At 37.6% G+C, this 16,302-nt stretch overlaps 1 protein-coding gene across 15 annotated transcripts in view; it reads left to right on the forward strand.

The window, feature by feature from the left end:
• Positions 1–343: 343 nt before the first annotated feature.
• LOC125264325 overlaps positions 344–16,302 on the forward strand; it is a 146,660-nt gene continuing 130,701 nt past the window's right edge. For 4 of the 15 annotated variants that reach the window (XM_048183565.1, XM_048183568.1, XM_048183566.1 and 1 more), the window contains exons 1-2: positions 351–555; positions 2,109–2,281. The gene's annotated coding sequence lies outside the window, so the exon portion shown is untranslated. Of the gene's footprint in view, positions 556–584; positions 804–2,108; positions 2,282–8,747; positions 10,543–16,302 lie in introns of those variants that run through there. The other 11 variants (XR_007184063.1, XR_007184061.1, XM_048183571.1 and 8 more) reach the window with 9 other exon arrangements.

Here is a 16,302-nt window from a genome sequence, read left to right on the forward strand (position 1 = left end):
TATTTTTTTTAATTATAGCTATTTAGGAAAAGAACCCTTAACCTCTTTCTTTTTTGATTTGGAAATTATGACAGGAAATGTATATATATATATATATATATATATATATATATATATATATATATATATATATATATATAGTAATCTCATAACCATTCAGTATCAATTTTGAGTAAAATCTCAGATTTTTTAAATTTATTAAAAAAAAAAAAAAAGCCCAAAGTCGAAATGGTACAAACTCTTGGAGAACACGTCTTATACGTGAATTGTATAAGAAACAAATGTGCTCCGTTGCAGTTTGTACCGTGAAGAGCAAAACAATCACGTATTTACGCATTTATCGGACATTTACGAGTAGCTATTCTAGTAAGTTGCTCTCTTTGTTGTTATTTAGTTGTATGTAGAGGGCGGGACTCGAACTGAAATGAACAAGGCGCGGCCAAGAACCCCTTCACACGTGTAGACAAAGGGACCCATCAACACAACCCAAATATGCATTCGAAAAGTTTTTTTCCGCGCACGCGACTTCACGCCAAGACTTCGCAAAACGCTCAGGTGAGTTATTCGCATGCGCCCACTGGGGTTTTGTTGCACTCAAATATATTTCGTCTATGAATTTTATCTTGAAAAGTTCTCCAAGAGTTGGTGCGTCAGCTTGCAAAGTTAAACACAAAGCAAGAGGAGCGTTCCTTTGTTCAGCGGGGCGCTTTGAAGGGCGACTCTAGATGCTCAAACTATGTATGAAGATGAAATATGAAGACATTGGATGGCAAAAACGAGAGGATATATTTCGGAGAAAAAAGGTTGAGAGTTATTTTCCACTTTTGGCTCATGTGGGACTAAGGATGACGCAGGAAGACAAAGCTGTCAAAAGTTGATTGGCGAAGGAAGTTGACCGAAAATTACGCATGCAAAGTATTTCACAATTAATATTAAATGAAAGACGAGTTTTGTTACAAGTAGAGCACTATGCATTGATCTCTTTGATATCTCAGAAAATGCAGTAGTTAATCGCGAAGTAGATATCGGCAATTATCTGCGCATGATGCCTACTGATAAATTCTGCATACTTGTGTTTTTAATGTCTTCTTATAAATTAAATCATTCGCCTTTCATGCAATGCTATTTGGTGCCATTTGCGATGATTTTTGAGCATGAGTTTGATACATATTAATCACGAAATGCTCAGATTGTGTGAAAGAGCAACAGGTACAATGAGCAGTCGGTCTCAGTCCTTTGTTACAGAACTTAGAAAGGCACGATGGAGTTTCTTTGTTCTGCAGTCACCAAACAGAGAATATGAGGAACTTTAACGCAAATGATCTCTTTAACCTTCATTGCTCAAGTGCATGAAATTGCAACGAATGGTAAAAAGTTTTCTAAAATAAAGAAAAAAATACAAACAATAACTTAGTACATTTTCACCAGTCCTGATTAGAATATATATATATATATATATATATATATATATATATATATATATATATATATATATATATATATATATATATATATATATAATTTAACTTTTACCCCAGAATGTTCAAAAACATTAGGTAGGCCTATTTAAAGACAATTTTCCATTTGACTTATTATTTAAAGTTTATATCCGCTAATTCTTGATATGGACATTCTGTAAGTTTAATGTGCCCAGTAACCCTGGAGACCAAAAGGGTTACTGGGCACATTAGGTTCACTTTTGAAAAAGTTGTCAGATCTTTCAGAAATGTGTATTTTTTATTCTTAGCCTACAACCTAATGCATTAGACAGATGTACACATGAGATTAACTTAAAATGATTCAATAATACATGTTAAACCAAAGCTGAAGCTATTAAAACGTTTTAGGAAAGTAAAAATTGATATTTAAATTAATCTATCTTAAAACTGTTTCATTTGAGCTCTCAAATCAATTTCCCAGCAAGACTTCTGTTGTTATGCCCCCAAACTGCAAGTGGGCCTAACTTCATTTGAAGACTTTGAGACATAAAGCTCATCTGTTAAACTCTTTTTAATAGTGGTCATTTTCATTTGTATTTATCTGTGCCTGGAGAGAAACAGCTGCATTAATTTCGTCCTTTAACTTAAAATCATATTTTTATTTTATAGGCCACTACGCATAAGCATCGGAACTGGATAACTTCTTCCAGCGGACGCCCTTTTAAGGATTTGTTTATTTATTTATTTATTTGCTGTGGGATATTACTTTCCTCCGGGATTACTGGACTATTCATAATGAGAACGATTACTTTCCACATCTTGTCATAATGTACGAACTAAAGGTAAGTACCCTATTTTTGAAACGCATTATAAGTAGCTAATATAAGTATATAATTCCTAGCTGCTTCAAATATTAACTTAGAGATATGTAAAACATATGCATCTGAATGTACATAAAAAGCATTACACAATAATGATTTTTAATATTATTAACGAAAGTTATTATAATATCTCAGCACATGTTGTTACTCGCCTAATGCAGACAGACTAGTTCCTGTACACATCAGGTTTCGGCAATGCCGGCTGAATTAAACTTTTTCTCAACACAGTTGCGCAGAGGTTAATGATGAGGTCATTTAAGACTATGTCTGTCAATCACGAATGATTGAAAGCATCAGAAACTCTCGAGGAGAGCTTCAGTTGTGTCTATGGCGGTTTATGTAGCGCAGCAGTATTTTTTCAGCACGTGTGGAGCTGGACAGCGTCTTTGGGACTCGCTGGATTTCATGGCGCGAGCGCGCAGCATCCACGGGAAACATTTAGAGCCGCATTGCAGCCATTTCTTTCATCAAACGAGTAATCCTATCATCTTCCCCTGACTCTTTACCATGAGTCGAGGATTGAGTGAGCTCAGACTGCGTCGAGACCAGCCAAGCATCTCGCCCTACGGCTTCTCTTCACTATGATGTCATTAGTCTCCAGTATGATGTCATTAGCAGCCAATCAAACGTGAGGGGGAATCATACGAGCCAATTAAACGCGAGGCGAGAGAAGCGGCCCCGCCCTCCGCACGTTTTGTCCATGTTGGAGGTCGCAGCTCTGAAATGAAGTAATGCAGAGAAAAGCACACAAAAGTACACTGGTGTGACATGAGCTTCGCATTAAAACAGAGAGTATTATGTACTGCATAAATGTGCAGGTTAAGATGAGAAAGTTAATAATTGCTTTTGAAGATTAAATTAGATTTAGAAAAAGGGCATGGGCTTGTGTGGTTGTTTTATGAATTGTATGATCGTCCTATGAAGACAAAATCAACTACTCAGTTTCATTCACTCTTCACATATAACATTAATGTTATATGTGAATGGCTATTTAAAGGAAATGTTACATCGTAAAGGTGGCCACCAGCGACATTTTCACTCTTTCCTTCTGTAGAAAATAGCAGATGGTGCTGGTGTGATAGTGACTATTCTCTAACCTGGTCCTTTTCATCCACATTATTCAATAAGCAGCAATGAACAGAGAGAGCCTGATGTCACTCCTGCGGCTTGTACAGTCGGGTAAAAAAAAAAAAAAAAATTCTCTCATTCTCAGTTCACAGTCTCTTCTGCTTATCAATGTGCTCTGGAAAGCTCCACATTTAGACTAGCATTACCAATTGTCCTGACAGTGTACCTTCTAGGTTCTCACAGCCTGTGAAATGAAGTGGAGTAGCAGGCTTAGTTTTAGTTCTCAGTGCCTGTCGTCCAGAGATAAGTGAACATGTTCTGTCTGAGCACTAAGATGTATCCAGAGTGCATTATTTCTCTTTGCCTTCACACTAGTTAAATACTCATGGTTTTCTGATTATTTTATCAGTCATGCTTTACTTAAAAAAAAAAAAAAATGATTCTAGCTGTTTGCTCAGTTTATTTAAACAAAATAAGCTGAAACAACACAAATCTTTAGTTTTTTACTTAATTGTCATTTGCACTCTATATTATAGTAAATTAAATTACATTTGTAAAATTTGTTAAGTTAAATTAAACCATTTGTGTTGGGACTACATGAATCATTTATGTTGCATTGACAGAAACTGGGCAGTGGATTTCTTGTTCCCAGCATGCTTTGCATAGGGATAGATCAGGAGCATATATGTTGAAATTGTTGAAATTAAGTGCTGTTTAATGTGTTTTTTAGTAAAGGGAAAGCTTGGTAGTGTTTAATGTTACCACTGTGCTGAGGAGAGCTCATTGTTAGGTTGTGGGTGGCAACATTATCATGCATGTTGCTTCACTCATTGAGCCATAGCTTTGCTGGCATCATTGTAGTGATAGGTAACTTCTTGTTCATTATATTCACATGCTATAGCTATAAAAAGTTATGTATGAACATGTTCCTAGCTATTTATTGTAACTTGAAGTAAGAATAGTTGATTACAGTGCTGCTCTTCTTCATACGCAGCCATCTGTGTACAGTCTAAACACAAGCTTCACTCTTCACCACAATGGTAACCACAACAACTTGATGAATTTAAGTTCATACAACAAGACTACAATAAATCTGTAACTATTGTTTTTTTTTTTTTTTGGAATTCAATTTCAATTCAAATGTAATTCAATTTCATGGAAACATTTTGCTTAATTTAATTTAATTTAATTTAATTTAATTTAATTTAATTTAATTTAATTTAATTTAATTTAATTTAATTTAATTTAATTTAATTTAATCTTTTACTGACACAAGAACCTAAATTTAGTTTGTTAAACAAACTATTATTTGTTTAAATTGACTTATTGTAGTTTTGTTGTATGAACCTAATTGTGTGGAAAAGTTTTCCTTAATTCAATTATATTCAATGAACATACATTTTGTTCATGACATTTTTTTTTTTTTTTTTTGAGTGTTCTTACATTTTTTGTTATTATGAAAGTTAAAAAGGAACTTAACAAGAAAGAAACACTGCAGTCATGGAAATACCTTATGCTAATAGCATTGGAATTTGGAAGACTGTAGTTAATGAAGTAAAATTTCTACTCATCTGTCTGTCTTTGAGATTAGACTCGGTTGAACAGTGTGATTCATTCGGCTTTGCTGACAGCTGGTAGTCTAGAGTTAAAGAGGGCCGTTACTGCTGAGTAAGAAAGCACATAAATGCCTGTTAGTTGGAGGAAACTGCATGTGAAAAATGTGCTGTTCAAGAAATTATTTTTACCATCTGTAAATGCTAGGTCAGATGTTTGCTATACGGTGATCACCTATGTCTGGACACCTGCTGTGCTTAAATATGTATGAAGACAGTCAGTGTTGCGTTTGTTTGTGGTTAGTGGATCATGTTGATCGTTAATATGATGAACCTGGAGCTAAGCAATATGGCATTGCTTCTATTTCAGCGGTGTAATGCAAACAAGCACAAAGCCTTAAGCTGCACTGTTCTCATGATGAAAGCACAAATGGAATTACGCTGCTATTTTTGCACTTAGACACAAAAAAGTCTAAAATAGGCAATTAGTCAGTCCACAAATTGTAATTTGTCCTCCACGGCATGCCTCTGTGCAGTTGGCGTCAGCATGTAGCTGCATTCACAATCCTTCATCCGTCTTTGGCAAAGAGGGCATGCAAAGCCTTATTCTGTCAGTCTTTCACAATGGTTTAACTCTGCTGAGATTTCAGGAGCCACATAAGGACAGAGGATGAGACAGGCTGAGAAGCAGCATGCTGGGGAAGAGCTGGTCTGCTCTGTCAGCGGTTCATCTGCCGGTCATGAATCAGGAGTCTGCAGGATGCAGTTTGACACACCTCAAACGAGTCATTCTGACTTTCTATCAGAATAAAACATTGAACATTGTAGGATCTCCTACTGACCTCAAAATGACCAACCCAAGTAAAACAGAGGCCAGCAAATTATGTCATTCATAAGGCTAAAGCAGGTGCTGATAATCTTAGTTCATCCAAAAATTATCATTTTGTCATAATTTTCTCCCCCTCATGCAATTTCAAACTTTCTGTGGAACATGAAATATTTTGAGATTTATTTTTTATCCATACAATGGTCAATAGTCAGTGGTACCCAAATTCTCACCAAAACTGTTTCCAACATTCTTCAAAATATATTTTGTGTTGCAGAAAAAAAAACAACAACAAAAAACAAACAAACAAACAAACAAACAAACAAACAAACAAACATCATACAAGTTTGGAATGACATCAGGGCAAGTAAGTAACTCAGACAGGCATTACAGATTGTACAGAACGTACACAAAGAAGTGTATTTTTCAGTAAAATTTGCTGATAAAATAGTACAAGTGGAACAGACATTATTCCTACCTGGGCTGAAATGAATTGTGACACTGCACAGTATTTTGTTCTGCCATTATTCTTTAAAAAAAAGTTACAAAGTAACATGATTAAAAACTACAAAGACTGTGAATCAGAAGTGAATTCAAATGCTTCCTACAGTCATTTCCTCATTTCAAAGACAAGTCACAGTTGTTACTTTTTTAACTATAAACTGTCCAAACACACAGATCCTCCATAATCTTAGAAAAAGCTGGAAGGACTGGCCTGTAACATTCGTAGGGGAAGCTTAAAAAAGGGTTAAAAAACATCACAAACCTGTGGTATTTGCATTTCTTTCTTGCTTGCATGTATTCAAAAAAGGAAAATCCATCCATCCACGTTACTATACGGTTACCTTGGGTCAGCAAATCCCCAGGAATGACTCTGTGGCTGTGGTATGTGAGTCAGGAAGCGTCTCTCAGTCAGCTGTTACACTAACGGCACTGCTCTGGGAAGTTCAAGTTCTCTGCTTAACTGTGCTGGTCATGGTTGTTTGCTGTGGAGACTTTCCATGTTGTAACAGCTGCATCAGGAATCTGCTCAGGCTGCTGATCTGAAAAGACATGAGATGGCAAACAGACAGTGAACTGTGCTCCTCTCTCAGTTCTTTGTGAACTCAAAACATAATATTAGGCATCATAGTGCATCCATCAGTCGCAACAGTCCCTTAGAAATCATACTGATGCCACAAAAGAGCTGTAATTTAAACTTCACCTAGAGCTATTAGACTGTGGTGTGTGTGTATATATATATATATATATATATATATATATATATATTTATATATAAACTGTAAATCTCACAGTCACACATGTGCTTTAATTACAATGTACAAGCATTTTTATTACATGAATACATGAATATATGAATAAATAAAAGCTGAATTGAGTGGGAGTCTAATGAACTACAAAAAAATGTGTTTATCATAAATGTAAGGCATTAGTTTGTGCATTAAATTTGTCCTAAATTTGAAATGAAGACATGTGGCTTCAGTGATGTTCAGACACAAACACGCATAAAAATGTGTGTATTTCCTGTATATCAGCATGTGTTATCGAGCCTAGGGGATTTTAAATGACTCATTTCTACAGCATGCAAGCTCATCCCAGCTAACAGGGAATGTTTACAGAACTTTGGCTAAAGTTCAGGCATGGTTCTTTCAAAGTTATAACTAATGTTCTTAAAGTAACATTAACATTATCAAACAATTAGCATAAAAATGTTATTTATACAACATACATTAGTTTTTGAAACATTTCAGTTGGACGTTACATTAGTCTAAAGTTTTTTCAACAACATTCAAAAGTAACGTTCCCAGAATACTTGCAAAATGATAAAATGTTTTAAAAAACAAAACAAAAAAATAAATTAAAATAAAATAAATGTTTTGAATGTGCATTTAGAAATATGGTTGTCATAACTTAATTGGAACTGGCAATCGATACAGCCAGTAAACATGAATTTAGTCTATTTTAGTCTATTTTCCACATTTTAGAATAACAGTAATGTGACAAACACTCTGAAATAATACAAATGACCAAAACATGTGATTCCAGCTCTGCTCACTCTGAACATTCATCAACATGATGTTATGAGTTGCATCCTGGTATTCTTTTAAACACTTTGAAGGAACAAATGAGGAACACTTTACTTATACATTATAAATGCATGTTTAAAGGGTTAGTTCACCCAAAAATGAAAATGATGTCATTAATGGCTCACCCTCATGTCGTTCCAAACCCGTAAGACCTCCGTTCATCTTCGGAACACAGTTTAAGACATTTTAGATTTAGTCCGAAAGCTTTCTGTCCCTCCATTGAAAGTGTAGGTACGGTGCACTGTCCATGTCCAGAAAGGTAATAAAAACATCATCAAAGTAGTCCATGTGACATCAGTGGGTTAGTTAGAAGTTTTTGAACCATCTAAAATACATTTTGGTCCAAAAATAACAAAAACTACGACTTTATTCAGCATTGTCTTCTCTTCCGGGTCTGTGTATATCCACACTGACGCTGCTTCTTCTTCTTCTACGGCGGTTGGCATCCAGCTTATAGATGCATTACCGCCCCCTTCTGCTCCGGACAGTGACGCTGAGGACTTGTTATGTAGTGCGCCCGAGCTTCGTTTACAGTCTGAGGGAGACGCACGCTGTATTGAAGCTATTCTACATTGTTTGTATTCTGGTATTGCTATATTTTTTTAAAATGGTGCGTAGGTGTGCATGTCGCGGATGTCCTAATCGCGTCACAGTCCGGTTATGCGTTACAGTCACAGTTTGTTATTTTTGGACCAAAATGTATTTTAGATGCTTCAAAAACTTCTAACTAACCCACTGATGTCACATGGACTACTTTGATGATGTTTTTATTACCTTTCTGGACATGGACAGTGCACCGTACCTACACTTTCAATGGAGGGACAGAAAGCTGTCGGACTAAATCTAAAATATCTTAAACTGTGTTCCGAAGATGAATGGAGGTCTTACGGGTGTGGAACTACATGAGGGTGAGTCATTAATGAAATAATTTTCATTTTTGGGTGAACTAACCCTTTAAGCTCTTCTCTGGTCCTCACTGGATGGATTGCATGGCCAGTAAAACTCAATTCCCCATGCATGGGGTTTTTGAAGTCCAAATGGTGTCATCACACACACAATTAACTTAGTCAGCGCTTGAGCTCTGGACGGCCGCCGTCATGACCTGCGCTTCAGCCTGCAGCCATCACGGGGTCAGAGGTTTCCTGGGACAGTCTATACCACCAGAGCATTAAACACATGTGTTACTGCTTTCCAGTCTGTCTATCCACTCTCATGTTTGACAAATTAAGGTCATTTCTGTCGCTTTCGTCTTCAAGCAGCGTGATAGTAATGATGATATTCAGTACTGTCACACCACTTCAGTTAATCCGTTCAGGTGTGTCCAAAACGCAAGAGATTAAATTATAGTGCTTATTTCAGCTTTTGGCCTTTTGTTATTTGAGGCTGTAAAACTGGTTGAACCTGAAGTAGATTTCATTTTGGTTTTGCAGGTCACTTGTCATTCTGATCCTCACATTTAGTCCAGATTTGCCTTACTCAAGCAAGCATCTCCAAGCAACCTCATCTGGCTCCACAACAAAATGAAAGCTTGCCTGAAAAGAACAACATGTTTATAGTAATGTTCATTCTGTCTACTTTTGTTATGTGCTCCAAAACGGTGTGTAATTTCGGAATGCTTAGCGTTTCAAGAGCTTATCAGACTTTAATGTCAGCTACATAAGTTAGCAAGTCTTTATTTTAAAAACGCCAGTTGAATAGGCATTTTTGGAAGGCTTTTCGGACATGCTTGACACATTAAATCAAGATCTCCAGCTGGGGCTTAGCTGCACAAGGACTGAAGGTTTGTCATTAGGCCAAATAAGCCATGGACTTCACAGCCAAACCCATGCCAAAACAATGTGTTAACACACTTGATGGAGTGCCAGGGACGATCTGGCGAGTTCTGACTGAATTAGGTTACAAAATCTCAAAATTTTGGCTAAATGCAAGAATGTATTTTTGCACAACTGAAAACAGCTTTAATGGCCTGTTTTGCTCGTCCATGATTGCAAAGAGGATTCAGATGTCTGTGGACTGTGTTAAGGACAGGCTGCTGTACATGCTCACCAATGGTGCTTACCATATGAAATAAACTGGCAATAGTGTAATGACAATTGATTGGTTACCAGTTGATACTTTATGAACACACACACACACACACACACACACACACACATAATAATAATAATAATAATAATAATAATAATAACAAGAAGAATAACTCTACAGTACAATAAATATAATAGACCTAGGTTATATTACATTATATAATGAGGTTCAACAGTTCTACCGTTCAAACAGTAGCGTCTCAAATACTGTCTGTTATCGTGCAACAAGAGTCAAGCCCACTGATTTAATTGACCTAATTAAATATAGGTCAAGCTAGTATTATAATAGTAGCCAAACAGTGATCAAAGTAATATCAAAGATGGCAGTGTCCATAAAACGTCCAAAAAAGTATTGGCACTTTTTGATACGACAAGAGTCCAACTGAGCCGTGAGTTTATCCGTCAAATCTTCATTAACCGACAGAAACTTGTAAAGACGCGATAGCCGGACGGCTTTAACCGCTGCACTCGCGTCTCGCGCACGACACGGCATTTGAGTCGCGTATAGAACACAACATAAAACTGACGGGAGCGGCTCCGGTGGAGAACAGTGACTGGATCTAGAACCTTCCGATGACGCACAGCTCATATCTTCGTCGCTGTAAGTTACCAAAAGCAAAACCACATATGAAACCCCTTAGCAGAGCGGCTCTCTCACACTGTATGACATGACAGACAACTAGTTGTCCTGTCTGGTTGCATTCACACAGAACAGGTTTTCCGAGAATGCGGTTGAGAGCCCTGAAAATTTAAGGGTGTGAGTTGTAGAATGTGGTCGTCACTCCCGTAAATGAACCGTGTGTGAATGTAACCGGACTCACAGCCATATTCTGCTGCTGTATAAACGTGTTGTTTTTTTTTTTTTTTTTTTTTTGTGGCTTGTAAAATTTCAACAGTGTATGAAATGTTCCTATTACTGCTTGGTCTACTAAAGGATTATTTCACTTTCAAATGCTGCGATCAAAGGGGCAGGTGCACGCCACTGATATACATGTGGATGGAGGAACTTTCTTCAGTTCTTACTCGTGACCCCTGTTCACTGCCATTATAAAGTTTGGATGCGTCAGGATATTTATTAATATATCTCCAATTGTGTTCATTAAAAAGTAGTCACTAGGATGGCTTGAGGGTGAGTAAAGCTTGGGGTAATTTTCATTTGAAAGTGAACTAATCCTTTAATGTCATCATTTTAAAAATGACATGCATTTAAAAGGATCATGAAATTGATTTTTTTTAATATTTATTTTATAGAGGTGCACTGAGGTGCACTTATAATATTAATATAATTTTTACATCAAATAATTGTCATAATTTAGAAATAAATTGCTATTTTCTACCCTGATTTTAGCCCTCTGATTTGAACTCTCTATTTTAGGGGTGTGTCTGCTGTGAGACTTAAGTGTAAACACCCACTGCTGTGATTGGCTGACATTATTGCAGTTGAAATAAGTATTACATGTGGAATACTTTCAAATACTTTTACCACATTTTTACTAGTACAGCTGTCGAGATTAACGAATTGTGAAAATTGTTGATTATTGCATTATATTTAGATCTTTTCCATAACATGGAAGGTTGCAGTAATTAACATTGAGCTGATGACACTCGAATGATCATGTGAATGCAGTGATCCCGTCATTGCAACGCAATTTCTGCACTCTCACGAAATGCTTTCACCCATAACTAACAATGCAAAGACTATTTAAATACAGTAAGTGATTCATTGTGTAGTGTAAGATCATCACTATAACGGGGGTTTTGGCAAGTCTCCAGATAAACTCGTTCTGTGTTATCGACATCTTCAGCCATTATAAAGAGAGTGTTTTTTGAAGTAAAAAATAGGATTATTCATTATGAATTTAACTGTCATTACCAGTTTAAAGATGAACTACATTACTTACAGTTTGCGGGGTCCTTGCTGATTCCAGAACAGTTGATTCCTGATCTTTGAGCAAAAGTTTTTGGGCAAAGCCAGTATCGTATTGCAACTTGTTCTCAAAACAGTCGCTGGTAAAATGTACAGTACAAATATGCAAGTCGTTCGATAAAAATAAACTGAATCCATTTTTTCTCTGACATAGGGATCCTTTGGCAGCAGAGATGATGTTTTTCCAAAGCCAGGAACAGCACAACGTCTGCGTGCCATCGCAATCTTGTTATTACAGTCTTATTGTAAACAACTAGGCCTACTTTAGATCCACCTGCTGCTCATTGACTGAACGTCAGTGGGCGGGACAACAATGCAATGATGTAAAAGTAGGCGTTGTTGTCTTGCTCCAGAGGCAGTCGTATGCAAATGATTGTGCCCCTGTGACGTCACATGCCACCTCTGTTTCAAACGAAGGTTTTTTGCAGCTTGATTATATAAATGACGAGGACGTTTTAAGTTATGGAACTTGCAGGACGTAATAATGATACAAAGACCTCTTATATGTCGAAATATCAAGGAAAATTTGATTTCTCATGTCATGACCCCTTTAAAAGCCGTAAAGTGTTATGGATCTGTGCCTGTAAGAAAAGATCCCATTACTTTTAAGAATAATCTGTGCCCCATGTTGTTCCCAAATCCCCATTCCCCATCTCAGTGGGACCCGCTTCCCCTGGCGCAAGTGCGTGGCTGTTGTATGTGTGCATCATGCCCAGAGGGCTAATTCACCGCCTCGTCTGTCTCTCTGTAAAAACAGTCAATGATGCATCAGACAACAAAACCAATGAGCTGTTCTCCAGCACTGAAAGGCAGAACAGCCGCTGTCAGCAATGGTGCAATAATTAAATGTGATAAATTATACATGAAGAAGGAGTGGCACTGAGTGACAGATACAGCGAGAGCCATTGTGTCGAGAGGGTGACGAGCCAAGAACCTGCATGTATTTATGCCATTTTGACCGTTTCAGTCGACCCTGCGAATACTGGGCGTATAGAACGTGGAGAGGCAGAATGCTGCGCAGAGAGGATATTGGCATTAGCAGGTTAAGGGAGGGGGCCTCGTTACAAGGAGGAAGCACTTTGGGAGGGCAGTGATTACCTCCTGACATTTTTACAGGCTTGGCGAGGGCAGGCGTGCCACAGGAGGCTGGTGGTTATGGTCCACTCCTCAGAGGGGAAGATGGCACCCTCCGGCCCCTGACGGGTTTTCACTTTCCACTGAGAGCCACATTACTGACCTGGTCATGCAGGCAGATGAGCGAGACAACTCTGCCCCCGGTGGCCAACAGCAGTCATGCAAGAGCAGTGTTGCATGAATCCCTGCGTGGTTACCTCATTCATGGGAAGGTCACTGAAATAAAGCAGGAGAGCAGCGTGGTGTTTCTCGAATAGATATATGAAGCATCTGCCTCAGTAAAAGAATAAAAGACTGTGAGACCTCAACTGACTGAGACTGATCCAATTTAAAGACAAGCAGGTTTATTTATATGACATAAATTCAGAGGGCTTTACACAGCCATGATAAGGAGAAAGAAAAACAATGCATAAAGAATAAAAATGGACTTTATGCTATAGATTTTATATGATCTAAAACCATTTGACAAGAGAACCATGGTTTTATAATGCTTCGGCCTTTTCATTGAAAGCAGAGGAGAGTGAATGCAATCAAAGCAAGCTCCCCATTCCAAGTATAATAAAAGCACTATAATGCCTGTGAACATGAAAACATCTCAGTCTTATACCATTGAGACTAAGACTGATGAAGTCACCTGATCATTTAAAGAGCTGGACAAGTGGTCAACACATGTCTATAGACTTTTCTCCCAGTGAAGTAAACACTGTTGAAAAACTCAGCAAGGCAGGGCTTTCAGCATTCACAGGTTAGCGCTTTTTATATTTCAACAACTTTGACATCTGTTTCGCACCTAAATCTCTCATGCTTCACAAACAACCACAACATGTCAGCTTGCTGTGTTACAACTTCCCGTCGAGTCGCAGCGCGTCTGACTGGTTTTGGATAGAGGCACACGCATACACACGTGCCTCTCACACATGCACACGCGTCCTGTCTCACCCTCGCTGTTTCTCCTGCTATGCTGGCTGGCAGAATATGTGTCGGGTTCAGGAATGCTGATGCGCTTTGCACCCTGCCTGGCATGCGAATGAGAGAACGACTCCTTTCCTTCCCGTCCAGAGTGCCACACGGCGGGAGCTGCTCTGCTTCAACCAGACTTTATGTGTCTGATGACAGGACGTCTGCTTTTCGAGCGTACCATCGCATCTGCAAACGTGGAGTGCATAGCGGGAGGCTCTTGCTTGCCAAATGTGCACTTTCTTGGCCTGCAGAGACATGCTTGGGCACAGTCGGTGGTCTGTCAGATCAGTGCGGTCCTTGTGTGTTAAAAGTGGTCACATTTGCATGCAGATCGGATGCCGTGCCATCCATCTTAATCTGTAGGGGACAGGTAAACGCTCTTGAGTTTTAGCCCAAAATAACCCATCAATCTGCTCAAATGAAAATGGCACCAGAACCTTCACAATCCCTGGCTACCTCTGTGGACTTCTGTGGCTTATCAACAAAGACTCTTGCTGGCCTGGGAAAAAGAGTTAAAAGAAGCACCAGGGGTCTTTAAAGTTTATCTCAGCTGAGATTTCCTACTAAGGAAGATGTGTATGTGTTTAGCGAGTGGGGTGAGAGAGGTATCGCACCTTTTCAGACGCACTGAACTCAAGTCACTGAGGTAAAATCATAGTAGTCAATAAAGTAAGTAAGTAAAGTAAATAAAGGAGGATTAACTCTGAAGCTTTAGTCTAGAGGCACGGGGATGCCACATTAGGATACGGGGATAGGTTGGCCAAAAATGTAAATTTGGCTTATCATGTACTTGACCCCAGGCCATCACAAACCAGTATTATTGTATTTCTTAGCAATTTTGAAGAAAACTTACGCTAATGTTTCTCATACTTATGTAAAGATATTAAAAGAGGAAATAAAGACGCCTTTATAAGTACAACAATATCATTTCAGGCAGCTCATGTACTATATTCTAAGTCTCTGAAGCTATGCTACTTCTGTTTGAGGAACATGGCATTTCCATGGCACACAGCTTAGAAATAAAGGCTTTAAAAAAAAAACGCTATTCTTTGAACAGTTTTCTACAAAGAATAAGCCTTTTAAACTATGCATTTTTTTTTTTGTTTCATCCTAATGATTTTCATGCCCGGTTTTTATTGATTAATCAAAAACATAGAAAGATAAAATATTGTTGCTGAGTTTTACAAATGAATACCGAACTGTTCTATCCCTCTGATGTGATTTGATGGTGTCATCGCTGCATATTTACATTTAAGTTTCCATACAAAGCAGACTCAGCGGTTACTGCTAACAGCCGATGCTCAGAGGCCCTTGTTTGCATTCGAAGAGAATGGCCTTCCTCTCACTCATTAACCTTTCCTAATACCCTGCATGTATTAATAATGATCTAAGGAAAAGGTCAACACATCCCAGCATGCCTTGCAGCACCAGAACACCAGCTCCCAGCAATTTACTTGCACAATGTGGGCATCGGAGCCGAGAGCTCGTTACGGGTGCTTGTGCGAACTCATCCCATAGTGCCATGTGCTTGTGATTGTAGCATCCGCCTGAAGAGAACAGACAGTGATTCAGAACGATGTTTGGTTGTGACACTAACAAGCCCTGCTTAAATGTAAATACTTCTGATTTGTTCTCAGATGCAAAGTGACAGCGAGACTATGCGGCTCGCCTCAGGTGCATTTGCGTTCCACATCCCTGGCATTGCAGGTGTAGGGCAGGCCAGGAAACTGTTTGAACTGGTTATACATGTGGCCTTTTTTCTAAGAATGTATGAATGTTGTTTAAATCAAGCAAAAAAAATAAAATAAAATTATATATATATATATATATATATATATATATATATATATATATATATATATATATATATATATATATAATTTTTTTTTTTTTTTTTTTGCTTGATTTAAACAACATTCATACATTCTTAGAAAAAAGGCCACATGTATAACCAGTTCAAACTGTGACTTTCTATATCTATCATGGGAATGTATAAGTGGAAAATCATATGAAGGAGCAATTTAAAGGGATAGTGATTATGTCATAATTTATTCATTATGTTGTTGCAAACCCGTATGCTGGTATTTTTTTTCCCTGTGGAACATGGTAAGAGCAATTTTGATTTAATTTTGAAATGCCAATAAGCAGGACAGCTGGATGCTGACTATATGCAGATGAATGAATGAATGAATGAATGAATGAAATAAAATAAAATAAAATAAAATAAAATAAAATAAAATAAAATAAAATAAAATAAAATAAAATAAAATAAAATAAAATAAAATAAAATAAAATAAAATAAAATAAAATAAAATAAAATACTGGGTATACTTTTAAGTA

The sequence above is a fragment of the Megalobrama amblycephala genome, linkage group LG3 (assembly GCF_018812025.1).
Source record: "Megalobrama amblycephala isolate DHTTF-2021 linkage group LG3, ASM1881202v1, whole genome shotgun sequence".
Lineage (NCBI taxonomy): Eukaryota > Metazoa > Chordata > Actinopteri > Cypriniformes > Xenocyprididae > Megalobrama > Megalobrama amblycephala.